General features: G+C 37.4%; 1 long non-coding RNA gene across 2 annotated transcripts in view; it reads right to left on the reverse strand.

The window, feature by feature from the left end:
* Window positions 1-1457: 1457 nt before the first annotated feature.
* The window catches only part of LOC306660761, a 49628-nt gene continuing 37783 nt past the window's right edge, over window positions 1458-13302 (reverse strand). For both annotated transcript variants that reach the window (XR_013763734.1, XR_013763735.1), the window contains one exon: window positions 1458-3189. This is a non-coding gene — a long non-coding RNA (uncharacterized lncRNA). The remainder of the gene's footprint in view (window positions 3190-13302) is intronic.

Below are 13302 nucleotides of genomic sequence, written 5' to 3' on the forward strand. Positions count from 1 at the left end.
GTCATTTGGTTTCTAGTTGTTTTTAGTGTCTAAATATATCAGGGGTTGAAACTAACATTATGGAAATTCTTTCTATGTACCAGGTACTTTATACATGTTATTTATTATCGACAGCTAAAACCCTGTATGCATTTTTATTTTATTCATATTTACATTTAAACACAAAGAAATTAAGATTACTTACCCAAAATCATACAGGCAGGTGACGGAGCATACGGAAAACCACGGCTTCTTTGCCCGGCTGCTCCAAGGCGGCTCCACCGCTCTTACGGAAAACCGCCTCTTCTAGCCTGGGTTGCTTCAAGCGGCTCGTGCTGCTCTTGCTCTTTCGGCCTGACCAGCAGGACTAAAGACACGTACTTTTTAGAAGTTCATGAAGCAGCTTCCCCTTTATTCAGATAATACACCCTCAATATATAAGCAGTCTCATGCATAAGCAATTGTAACCAGATATGTCCATCCAATCCTGTTAAAGGTCAAGTGATCACTTGCTCGAGCATACATGTAAAGTATATCTGTCCACGAGCTAGGTGGCAGAACTGATTATCATACAGCCAATTGTAAACGCTTCCTGCCTCTCTCCAGGCATAATCAGGAGCCGTTTGCTCTCTGCCAGTCGCCATCTATAGATGCACGTGGCGTAACCCTGGGCCCCGGGTTTCGCCCACAGGAGCAAGCATTTATAATACACAGGCTAATTTTATTCCAGGGTTGGGTAATGTTTCCTATGTACCACAATGGCAAATGCAATGTACTCATGGACAGGTATCCTGCTAAGTTTATAATTTTTATATAACTCTACAAGTTATTGTAGAGATTGATTCCTCAAAGGATGCTGTGAAAAGAGCATTAAATATAGTTTAAATATAGTTCGAAGTTTCAAAATCAGTTTTCAACGTGAATCAAATCATGCTGATTCAGTAGAAGCTTTTCATTTCATTAGTTGGATACTGGCATCCATTCATTGGTAATTATGAAGTAGTGTTACTCTGTGCCAATCATTGAGCTGGGTGCCAGTGGTAGCAGAGGGAGCAAAAGCTAAAATGGTCTTTGTTCTCTAATCACTATGATTTCATTGAAGAAACACATTAGGAAAATAAATGTAAAATTATATAATTGCATGTACTTACTCTGAACCATGATTTAATAGAAAATCATGGGGGAACTGTGAAAAATATGGGAATATAGAAACACTGTTAAGAGAGAACAAAATTAAGCAACAAAGAGAACTGGGGTTGTAGTTCAGTGGTAGAGCACTTGCCTGGCATGTGCAAGATCCTGGGTTTGATCCTCAGCACCACATATAAATAAATAAAATAAAGATCCATTGACAACGAGTATATATATTATGTGTATATATATATATTATATGTATATATATTATATACATTAAAATATATATATATTAAAAAAGACTTAAAAAAAACTTAGAAACCTAAAAGGATTATTACCTGCTATGTACCTTTGAATATTTGAATTTGTAAAGATAAAATAATGATATAGATTAATTTATATCACTGAAATGTTTTTTAAGAATTGTGGTTAAATATAAATATTTTTCTAATTCCATTTGTGGCTCATTATGGGAATTTATTTTTTCTCTTTTTTCCATTTAAAAAAATGTTGGTGAGTATATGATTTTTTAAAAAAGTGGTTTTACACATTAAAATATTTCCTAAAATTTATGCCAATCTTGGGGAGCACTGTAGGATAATTGTGTGTGTCTAGCATGGTGTTCATCTTCTTTGTTTTGCCTAAATGAACTTCTTACTCCCCACATGCCTGATGTTAAGTTTTAGAGGAGAGGGACCACAGCTGTGACTCAGCTGCAATGATCTCCTTTCCTGGTTTCTGGATCACAGATTTGATTAAGAGGAAAATCGAAAACGTATCCAACCTTGAATTAATGCCTACAAGATTAAGGCAAGGCTATGGAACTCAAATTTCCAAGGTACTAGATCATTTCTGTGCTCACTAAGCAATCAGAATAAAAAATGAAAATGAAAATTATTTTGTTGATCACATATTTGCAATCCTATCAATACAGGATCAAAAACAATTTTTTGAGGAGACTTCTCCAAATCTTAAATTATACATGCACATATGTAGCCATATGGCTCATATCATAATAATATATTTATCTCTTTTCCTAAAGGACAATTAAGCTTACTTAAAATATATTTTACTTGCTTTACTTATCAGAAAAGTAATACTTGTAACATGTTTACTGTAGGAATTTTAGAAATGCAGATAAAAAAGAGGTTAATAATTAGCCATAATCCCATGACAAAAAAAGATAAATTATGCTTCTATTTTAATGCATATCCTTCCATGTATTTATTAATACATACATAAATGTTCTATTACATATATAAACTAAAAACAACCATATATTTATCTTATAAATGTAAGAATATTTTATCTTATTTTCTTACTTATAATAATATTTTTAGGTATCTTTTAAAAGCTGTATCCAGTTTTATCAACATCTTATATTGGTCAATTAATCCATTAGTGACACTAAAGTGGGTTTCACTTTTTCACTACTCGTACAAAGCCATGATAATCTTCTTTAGAGAGAAATCTTGAAGTCACCAACTTGAAGGTAGAGTTTTGATATATCTACCTCAAACTTACAGAACTACACAGGCAAGAGAGTATTAATGTTCCTCATGCCTGCTACCTTTTTATTTTTTTTCCCATCTACATTTAATCCATCCTCAAAGGACTTCTAGGATACCTTTAAAAATACGACAAATTATATTAAATAATCTGCAGTGACGGGATTTTAAAGGGTAAATTTTATAGCCATCGACTATCTCATCTAGTGTATGTTTTACTTTCTCCTTATAGGGCTGCAGGATATAAATTAGAAAAGTACAAATAAATCTAAGCTGATATATTCTTAAACATCTGTGACTACCCTGAAATAATTACTAATACAGTAGAATACTACAAAATGAAGAAACAATATAAGCAATAGAGAATTTTAAAGTGCTAATATTACCAGTGTTGCCATTGTAAAGGCTTTGTGAATGCTGGCTTCATCTGTCCTTTGGCAAGCCTGAATTCTCTTCTGTCTCTGTCATATTTAACTGGCCAGAGTTACTGAATGAAAAATAATAGAGTTACTTTTGTGAGTGTTATTGTTGAAGACCGTAGATAATAAATCTGTCATAATCTGCCAATCTGCAAAAGTAACATTTAGGGAGAAAACAAAGTAAGTTTTTTGTGCCTGACATTGAAGAATTGTAAGTCAATTAGCAGGGACTCTGCCCCATTTTGTTTACATGGCTGATGGGGTTAATATATAGGGCTAGGGCTAACCAGTGTTATATGGCCAAATAATGGTAGCCTGCGGCAAGAGAAATGTGGAGCCGACTTCCTGACATTTATTTTCAAAATCGCTGAACATTTTTCAGGCACATTTTGTCAGTTCTACTGACAAAAGTTCTTCTGTTAGCCATCTAGAATGAAATTCTTCTCCACATGACATAATTGAGGATCCACCTTAAAACACTTTGAAAAATAAAGACCTTTTCAAATTCAGATTGACTTTCTTTCTCTGCTTTTATGAAGACATAGAGCTTGAAATAAATGTAGTTCTGAATTTTAAAAACATGTTGGAAAGTTCAAAAGCCCCTTTAGTTAGTGACTGCTGCTCAGCATAGTTTTTAAGATATTTTAAATTTGTAAACAAAAATAACTGCATGAAATATTGGTAATTTTAATATTTGTTCAAGACTTACAATATTTTTATGTTTTGCATTTTATACAGACATATAAACTATCAGCTGGCAGTCAGGGTTATGGGAAAAAGAGGGGGCCTTGAGTTTTAACCTAAAACAGCACAGCTGTTAAACATTTAGAGAAACAGAATGAAGGTTTCTCCATAGAAGATAGCTTGGGCTGTATATAAGGACATCATAAAAGAATGGTCAAAGTTTTCCAGAGAAAACTAAGGGCTTGTCTACAAGGCTGAGGGTCAAAGAGATCAGCAAGGGCTTGGCCTGGGGAAAGATCCGTGGTGATTATGAAGAGTACTGAGGTGAGCAAACCTGGTCAAGTAGACAAATGAAGAGTCCCATAGGTGAGACAAACAGTCAAGGGTCTGCCAATAGGTTAGAAAAGAAGTGGGTGGACTGAGGGCTATTTCGTTAATTATTTAAAAAAAAAATAATAGTAATGAGAAACAGAATTTGGGAGAACTTAAGTTACTAATATGGACACCTGGCCCAACAATGTGGTTGCATTGTGTGGAATACAGACCAGTGTACATGGAGATTTTTAGGAATCATGTGGCAAAAGTCCTTTTTGATCATCTTCATGCTTTCAGTTTACCTGTAACCCTTACAATCTTGAAACTTAGAGCAGAATTTGGAAAAACTCTTATAATCCGTCAATTGGGGACAAGATGGAGAAATAATATATGTATTACAGGAATTTTCCTAACATATTGACTATTTAATTTCAATATAATTTTAAGATACTTAATGTATATTACTTATCTTTACTAGAGAAAAATGTAATGCAAAATTAAGGTAAAAAATATAATTTAACAACATCCAATTTTATCTTTTTCTGAGTTGATTGTGCTTTATTATCCTGGTATTGCTAAAATACCTAGAATTGCATCTAAATTTTTGTGTCCTTTTGAGTTATTTCCCAAACAGTCTCTTCCTAAGAAAGATTAGACGTGGATCTAGACTTAAATCTAGGTGTGTCTTTGAAGAGATCTCTCTCTGGGACCCTCCTTCCTAACATCTAGCATAGCATCATGCTTGACAATCTCTGTGGTGAGGTCATCTCTCCTCTAAAAACCCTTGTGAAAAAAATGTCCTTGAGGTCTACTCCCAGAGTTTGGAAAAAATCAAAGAGACTGAAGAGCTTAAATAATAAAACAAGGTCATCTACTGCTTCCTTAGAAAATGGTTTTATTACTCTGAAAGGAACTTTGGAATTGAATCAAAAAATGAATGGCAGTCCCTCCCAGTCTAGAAGCTGTGTTTAGATTATTAAAAAGATTTGGCTGGTGTTAGTGAAATTAAAATGGGGAATATGCAGTGCCATTTCCATTTAAAAATCTTGATAAGTTTCCATAAGTAAGTCATACATTAATATTTATTTGCATAGCATCTAAGATCTTTCTATTACATGTTTCTAGAATAAAAAGACATTAAAAAATGATCTGGGGTCAATAACCACAGAAGAATGCAGATTTTAGTATGAACTACATTAATCATGTCTTACCTTCTCAGTCTTATTTTCATCATTTCCCCTTTATATAGCTGAAAAAATATTTGAAAATGACATGATAATAGAATACCAAATAAAGTCACAATATTGTGAATTTAACTTTTCATTTCTGTGCTATCCTTATAGTTAATTTTGTCAGACAAATTCATATGGAAGATAAATTAAATACACTATTGTTTTATGTTTCCCATGCCAATGCCAAAAAAAAAAAAAGTGAATTCACTGAAAAAAAAAAAAAAAGTCCACATAATCCGAAAATAAAATAGGTATTCTGGGGGAGGGGGGGGGGAATCACTACTTGTAGAATTATTTTCCATCTCATTTATTATCTTTTCTCTTTTATTTTCAAATGATCATGTTCTCAATGAATCTCATGTATTACCCTTGTTTTGAAAATTAGCTTTAGAACACATTCCAAAACAATTCTACACTCAGATAATCATTAACAAATGTTACCCGAGACTGACCCTTCTGGCCAGACAGCCACCAAGAGATAATTGTTTTATGAGGCTTCTCCTTAAAAAAGATATTACATTTACCCTTTGGGCAACTATACCCCTTTCTTTGCATTCCAAAATCAAAATGATTTATAGTATTTTAAAGGGTTTCCAAACTTCAGTACCATTATAGCCCCTAATAAGTAAACTCTATTGCACTAACACTAATCTCCTAACACTAAATTGAACATATGGATTTGAAATGTTCCCCAATACAGCAAGGAACTACAAAAGGATATGTCCTAGGATTCATCTTATTCACACCAGTTTCCCAGGCATGTTTTGTGAACCTCAATTATGCCCAAACTGGTCTTTTCCCCACTAAATTCAGCTCCTAAATGGCAAAGGTCACATGAATTTTTAATTTTCTTCAAAGTTGTATGTTGTAGTGCTTTGCAAAAAATAGATATTCAACACAGCTTGGCTCTCATTATCATAGCTGATATGAAATTTTCTGAATCTATAATAGGACTGATGGAAGGGGGTAAGCAAAGGTAAAGCGTTTATCACACAACTTGGACATTCTAAGTATTTAAAAAATAGTTTTGCCATTGCTGTTATTATCGCTACTGCTGTTGTTATATTCTTATCAGTATGATCACCGATATCTTCATCCCCCAAACTTTTCATCATCAGGAATCAGAAGATTTGGTAAGGGACCCAAAAAGGAAGATATTATGAACCTCAGACTTCATTTTCCCCTCTTGTTCAAGGATGTAAAACACAAAGAGAGATGTTTAATGGAAGGAAAGAGGAACTGGAAAGAGGGGAGGAGGTGTGTGTTGACAACTCAGAGCAAAAGTTTGGAAACTGAAAGTCATAATGGAAAACTGGTTAATTTTTCCATTATATGAGAGCAATTATTATATATAAGCAACTAGTAAGAGTGGAATACAGTGAGAAAGGTTAGATTAGAATAAGACTTTGGACAGTCCAGCAAGGAGGTTAAAATAATCAGATTTTTCATTGCAGTGCAACCAACCATTTAGTCAAATGATGGTATTTGTTTCCTATTTCTGAGCAATAACAGAAATGATTTAGTAGTTTAAAGTAAAACCTATTTATTGTCTCAAAGCTTTGTAAAACAGAAGTTCCAGCACTGTGTAACTGGGTTCTCTGATCAGAATCACACAAACCTAAAGACAAGCTATCACTCCTGCTGGGCTCTTCTTTAGAAGTTTAGGGAAAAATCTGTTTCCAAACTCAGGAGGTGGGTGGAATTCAGTTCCTTGCACTGGACTGAGGTCCAGTTTTCCTGCTGACTGTCATCCAGGGCTTACTTTCTACTCCTAGAGGTCACACATTCTTTCTCTATTGGCTTCCTCTAACATTGAGGACATCACCAATGCATTGAGTCTCACTCTTCAGATTTTACAGACTTCTTATTCTGCCACTAGCCTGAGAAAACTAAGTTCTTTAAAAGGCTCACATAATTAGATAAGGCTCGTTTTGGATAATCTCTCTAGATTACATCTGCAAAATCCCTTTTGCCATATAAGGTAACAATCATGGCAGTTATCCTGGGAGACTAAAGCCATGGGGATTATCTGGAATTCTGCTCACCATAAGGATCCCTGCAGTGTTGTAAGGGAGTGTAAGAGAAAGTTCTTAAAGGCAGAAAACCACTCAGTAGCTATTTTAGCAATTTGGCTTAGTATTAATGTCTTAGTTAATAATAAGAGCTTGCTATGCCCTAGGCACTGTTTGTATTTTAACACATAGAATTTTTGACAATATTCTTATGATTTAGAGGCTATTATTATTTGTTGGGACTAATGACACGTTAACTAACTCAGGGTGACTCCTTACTCCCTGGTGAGTGAGCAAGATCAAGGCCTCAAAGGTGGTTTCAATAGTTAATGACGATGAATCGGACCACTGTCAGGGATTGGTTAATAACAGTTCTGCAAACGTGATCAGCTCGTGCTTGCCATATAGTCCTATGGGACTCTCACTTGCGTGCTGACCTTTAAGCTGATTGGTTCCCGCCTAGCCCCACCCTACTTAAAAGCTGTGTGATTTCCTTGATAAATGAGTTCCTGCTGTGACGGGTCTCCCTGACGCGTCTGATTGTCCTCCGCCCGGAGGGCTGGGAGCGGGCGGTCAGTCGGCCCTACCTATCCTGGTCTGACCCTGTTGGGGACTATCCTCTTCCCTTGTCGCTGGTCGAGAAGAGCAAGGGGGCTTAAGACCCTGACATCTGGCGCCCAACGTCAGGCCCCTCAAGGCTGAACCACAGCCAAAGCAAAGAGGCAGTTTCGAAACCGAAAGTACCGGCAGATCGGGCCAAGCGAGTTCCCAGGTAAGGCATCCCTGAAAAGTTGGGGCAAACACACACCACACATGGTGACCCTGCGCGCTCAGCTCTTAGACTCAAGCTGAAGAGTAGGGGCCTTGAGTGGTCTGATACACAGGGAGAAAAAGCCTGGGACACCTTTACTTGGGTGGCCCCTTGGCTTCCTGCTGCTAATCTTTTTGACTGGTCCACATGGGATCATGTAGAACAACTTGTTAGGAAGAGGGAAATCAATTTAGGGGAGGGTCCCCCATTGGGAGTCTGCCCTACATTATCCGCCCTTAAGGCCTGCTTCTCTCCAGGACCTCCCAGAGGGGGCTCCAAGTTTCTCCCCAAAGAGCCGCTGCCTAAAGAACCGCCGGCTCCTCCCATTGCATCTCCTTCCAGAAACTTGCCACATAATAAACAATGTTGGCAGACCTTTAATGAGGACCCCAATCCATCTCCATCCACTCCTCCCAAGGTTGAGGAACCATGAGGGCAGCCAGCCTCTACACATAGGGAGGGCCCACTATCACGCCGGGGAGGCTCATTGCTGCCATCTTGTATTCTGGGGCCACATCAGACTCCAACAAAAGCCCTCGCCCTCCTCCTTCTGGATGGCGGGAAATCTTCTCGGTGGCCATTTTATGATACTGGGCAAGAACTCAGACTCTAACCTCCCCCACTCCCTGTATGGCCTTCCAGGTAAATGTTAAAATGTTAGTTTGGGAAGGAATGACTACCGATCACATGTTGGCCTGTGCAGGGATGAAAGATTGCTCCATGGGAAGGTGCATTGTGGCTACCAAAGATATTGGCACACAGCTTCCGCAAGGGAGCAGGCAGATGGAAAGGGATTCCTTATCTTCAAGTCTCTTCTTTCTTGTGCTTCTCTGCTCTTCCTGCAAACTCGAATGCCTCCTTCTTCTCTCCCTCTCAATCCCTCCTCCTCCTCCAACTTCGACTCAGCTGTTTCTGCCTCCATTCCCCAGCCCAGCCCACCTAGTCCTCCTACCATGAGGTCCCACATATGCTGGCATGGAGGGAGTAACCAACCCAACCATCAGTGGCATGTCCTAGTAAGGAGTATGATATAGTAGCCCCAGTCCCCACAAGTATTGGGAGATAATTGTTTCACAATTTTCTGCATCCAAACCTGAATTGATTACTAACCAGGAATAAGGGTTAAAGTGCCCTAGGCATCAAGTTTCTGCTGGAGCATTTTAGCCCCTTTCAGATCCAAATCTCAGTCAAGGCTTACATTGAAATGTAAATGAAGGAAGCCAGAATGCTTAGTAGGAGACCGGTCTCAAACCCAAAAAAGAAAAAAAGCAAAAAGTCTTACCTGAACTCCAGCAAAAGTAAATTTTATGGTGCTTTCCTAAAGTAATTAACAGCCGTATCATTTTTTCAGGACTCTTGTTTTTTTTTTGAATTCTACATTTTTTTTTTTTTGAGCTCATGACTTTTTTGATCAGTTCTACTTTTTTTATTCAACTAGAGTTTTTGAACATCTGTTACATTGCAATGGAGATTCACCTATAAAGTTTCAAGGCCTTTGATTTTGTGTTATGTGTATGTTGTGCTGTCTGATGTCATGTTTTGTCTGTATCAAAACTGAGTGCTCCTAAAATTAAAATTTAAAAATGGATCCAAATACTTTTAATTCACGTGATTTAAAAAGGTTCAATTTAAATTGGGTAAACTAATAGAAGTAAAATGTCTTGAAAATAACTTGCAAGTCTCTAAGTGGTAAAAGGGAAAAACTAATAAAATGTTGATGTTAATAAAATGTCTAACATCAATTTTTCTAGGACTTTCCTTCAATAAGAAAAAGATGGCAAATACTGTTCAGGACACTTGCCTGATATCTTGGGTTTACAAAATAAGTGAATTAGAGTTGACATGCATGGGATTACTCAAATGTGTAGAGAAAATTGTTTTGTGTCATCACTAAACTAAAAACAAGGTTACTAAGAGTTATGTCCTAACAGGTACAATTCTATACACAAAGGGTTCTAAAAGTTTCAACTGTGTTTCAATTAGAGTACTATACATAGCAAAATATTTAATCTTGTTAAAATAGAGTAATTTATATAAATTCAGAAATTTCATAAGAGTTGTTTCAGAATGTGAACAAAAAGGGGTCAACAGGAAAGAGAAAATAAAAGGTTCTGGGTATGGAAATATATTTAGTAAAAGGGAAAAGGAAATGTTTCTTGGTAAGAAAGTGCTTGTATGATGAAATACATGAGGGTCTAAGTAAGTGCTAAGAAAGTCTATGTAAGTAAAGGGCAAGTTTCAACAAGTTTGCATGTAACTAAGTTGGTTGTATGTATGTGAAACAGTTAAAGCTATTTAAGGTTTTTCCTAAGGTGAAATACTAATGTTCTAATATAAACCAAAGTTTAATCTATATGGTAAAATGGCAAGGATTTCTTAGAAACACTAATTTACTCTTAACTTTGTGTCTATTAAGTTTTATTCTTTAGAACAATTAGTTTTAAAAATTGGGGTATACAATTATGGTTAAACAACTGTTAGAGTATTGTACTATGTTACAGAATCTAAATTTTTCTTTAAAAAACTAAATTTGGTAAGATAAAAATGTCAAGGTAATTGTGAAATGGTCACACTTTGTATATTAAATGTGCTCATATTTTCCAGGTATACAAGTTTCAAAGCAGGGAATTTATCAAGCTGCTATTCTCCAAACTAAACTTGTCTGTAATGGTAATTTTAAACTTATAAAGAGTAAATTTTATTGGATTTATTTCTATCATTTAATGTTCTATTATAGGACCGTCATCAATAGGGTATATGTAAAATTTGTTAAATGTATTTCTGAAGGTTATTGAGAGCCTGATTTGTTTAAAGGTTAATATTGTGAAACATAAAAACATTTTGCCACACAAAAGGAAAGTTAAAAGCTCTCTGTCTTTCTTTAATTCATGTTTTAGATATAATGTTAAATTGTGTTAACTAATGTTCATATAGACTCAGGAGTCAATATATGTAAACTGCTTAAAATGACATTTAAGAAAGAGTGTAATGCGCAGTAGCAAAAATGGGACAACAGTGATTGAGATTGGGGTCTCCGACCTCATGACTTTGGACAGTGGACTTCCTTGAGAGCTACACAGAGCTCCTAACATTGCACTTTGCAGCTCTATCATCTTAGATCTACAGGCTCAACTTGATTCCTTGGCTGCTGTTGTCCTGCAAAATCATCATGGTTTGGATCTTCTAATGGGGAAGGAAGGAGGGCATTGTCTGTTCCTTGGTGAAGAGTGCTGTTTCTACACCAATCGCTCTGGCATCATACAAGATTAAATCAAAAACCTACAAGAAGATCTGGAATGTCGTAGGAGCGAGCTTCATTCGAATTTCCTCTAGACTGGGTTACATGGGTGGCTCCCCTACCTCCTCCCGCTTAGGGGACCGCTAATCACCATTATCCTTGTGTTCACCTTTGGGCCTTGCATAATCAATAAGCTTATCCATTTACTGAAAAGCCAGGCTAAGTCTGTGCAGCTCATGGTGGTCCAACAGCATTATACCGCCCTTCATAATGATGATTGGGAGCCCTATAGGATCATGGATCACTCATATCAGGACACTGGGGTCTAAGTGTCTCTCCCTTAAGCCCTGCTCCTCCTGAGGGGCCTGCCTGAAGTGCTAAGGTGGTAGTCAATGATGGGTAAGATTCATGGGGAGCTCATACCGACCTAAGACAGGAAATGAGGGCTAGAGCCTCATTGTCCAATGACGGGTAAGGATGTTGCTCTGTCGCGGACAACCTAAGACAGGCACACCTTTGAGTAAGGCGGACCCCCAAACTGCTAGGGTGATGGTCCATGACGGGTAAGACCCTTCCAGGGGCAACCTAAGACAGACATACCCTTAATATAAAACAAAAAAGACGGATATGTTGGGACTAATGACACGTTAACTAACTCAGGCTGACTCCTTACTCCCTGGGGAGTGAGCAAGATCAAGGCCTCAAAGGTGGTTTCAATAGTTAATGACGATGAATCAGACCACCGTCAGGGATTGGTTAACAATTCCGCAACCATGATCAGCTCATGCTTGCCATATAGTCCAATGAGACTCGCCTGCCTGAATACCCCCGCCCCCCCCTGCCTTGCTGACCTTTAAGCTGAATGGTTCCCGCCTAGCCCCCACCCAACATAAAAGCTCTGCGATTTCCTCAATAAACGAGTTCCTGCTGTGACGGGTCTCCCTGACGCTTCTGATAGTCCCCCGCCTGGAGGGCTGGGAGCGGGCGGTCAGTCGGCCCTCCCTATTGTGGTCTGACCTTGTTGGGGACTATCCCCCTTCCCTTGTCGCTGGTCGCGAAGAGCAAGGGGGCTTAAGACCCCAACAATTATTCTCATTTGACAGTTGAACAAATAGAAGCTTAAAGGGATTAGAAAATGTGGTCAACTTCACACAGCTTGTAGTTTGTAGACCTGGGATTTAGAACTAGCCAAACAGAGTCCAGGGTGTCAGTCACCATATCACCTCAGTTGAGTAGCTGGGGACAATTCAACAATTGGTCCTGGGTTCTGTTTAAATCATCTTCCTTTAAACAGATTTCCATTTTGATTTACTTTGTACTTTTGATGAAATATACAATAACCCATTCAAATCTCACAGCACTAGAATTTCCCTGGTATTAGAGATGCTGTGAGAATTGAATGGCTATGGTATATTTCATCAAAAGTACAAAGTAAATCAATAGAGATTAGAAATTAGAATTTTCAGTTACATATCTTGTTTCAGATCTCAGAGCCATGAAGCAGCAGAGATAGACTTTGTACTCCAGTTTGCCTAACTTCGAGTCTTTTTATCACCCTCCAAGAAGCAGAAACATTGTAGAAGCTACAAGCATGTAAACTGATATCATACAACATGTATCTGAAGCCCAGTTCTGTTACTGCCTGTCTCTCTGACCTCAGTTTCCTAATTTTTAAAGGGGGCTTTTAAGTTTTATGGAGGCTATCATAAAAAATTAATGGGTTATTAGAGGTATAGTCTAATACACAGTAAATACTAAAAAACTGAGCTATGAGATGGCCCCAGAGGGCTGTACAAAATAGAAATCTATGAATTAGTTTTACCTGCTCTTTGTGTTATTTGTAGGATTAAAACATTGATGATACCAGGGAATAGGGATTGGTTAAATGTTATAGAATAACACTGTTTCTCAGTGGGGCTAGCTAATTAGACTACTGGTGAGGAAAAACTTAATTTTGAGTTGAATTTTCA

The sequence above is a fragment of the Sciurus vulgaris genome (assembly GCF_902686455.1).
Source record: "Sciurus vulgaris genome assembly, chromosome: 5".
Lineage (NCBI taxonomy): Eukaryota > Metazoa > Chordata > Mammalia > Rodentia > Sciuridae > Sciurus > Sciurus vulgaris.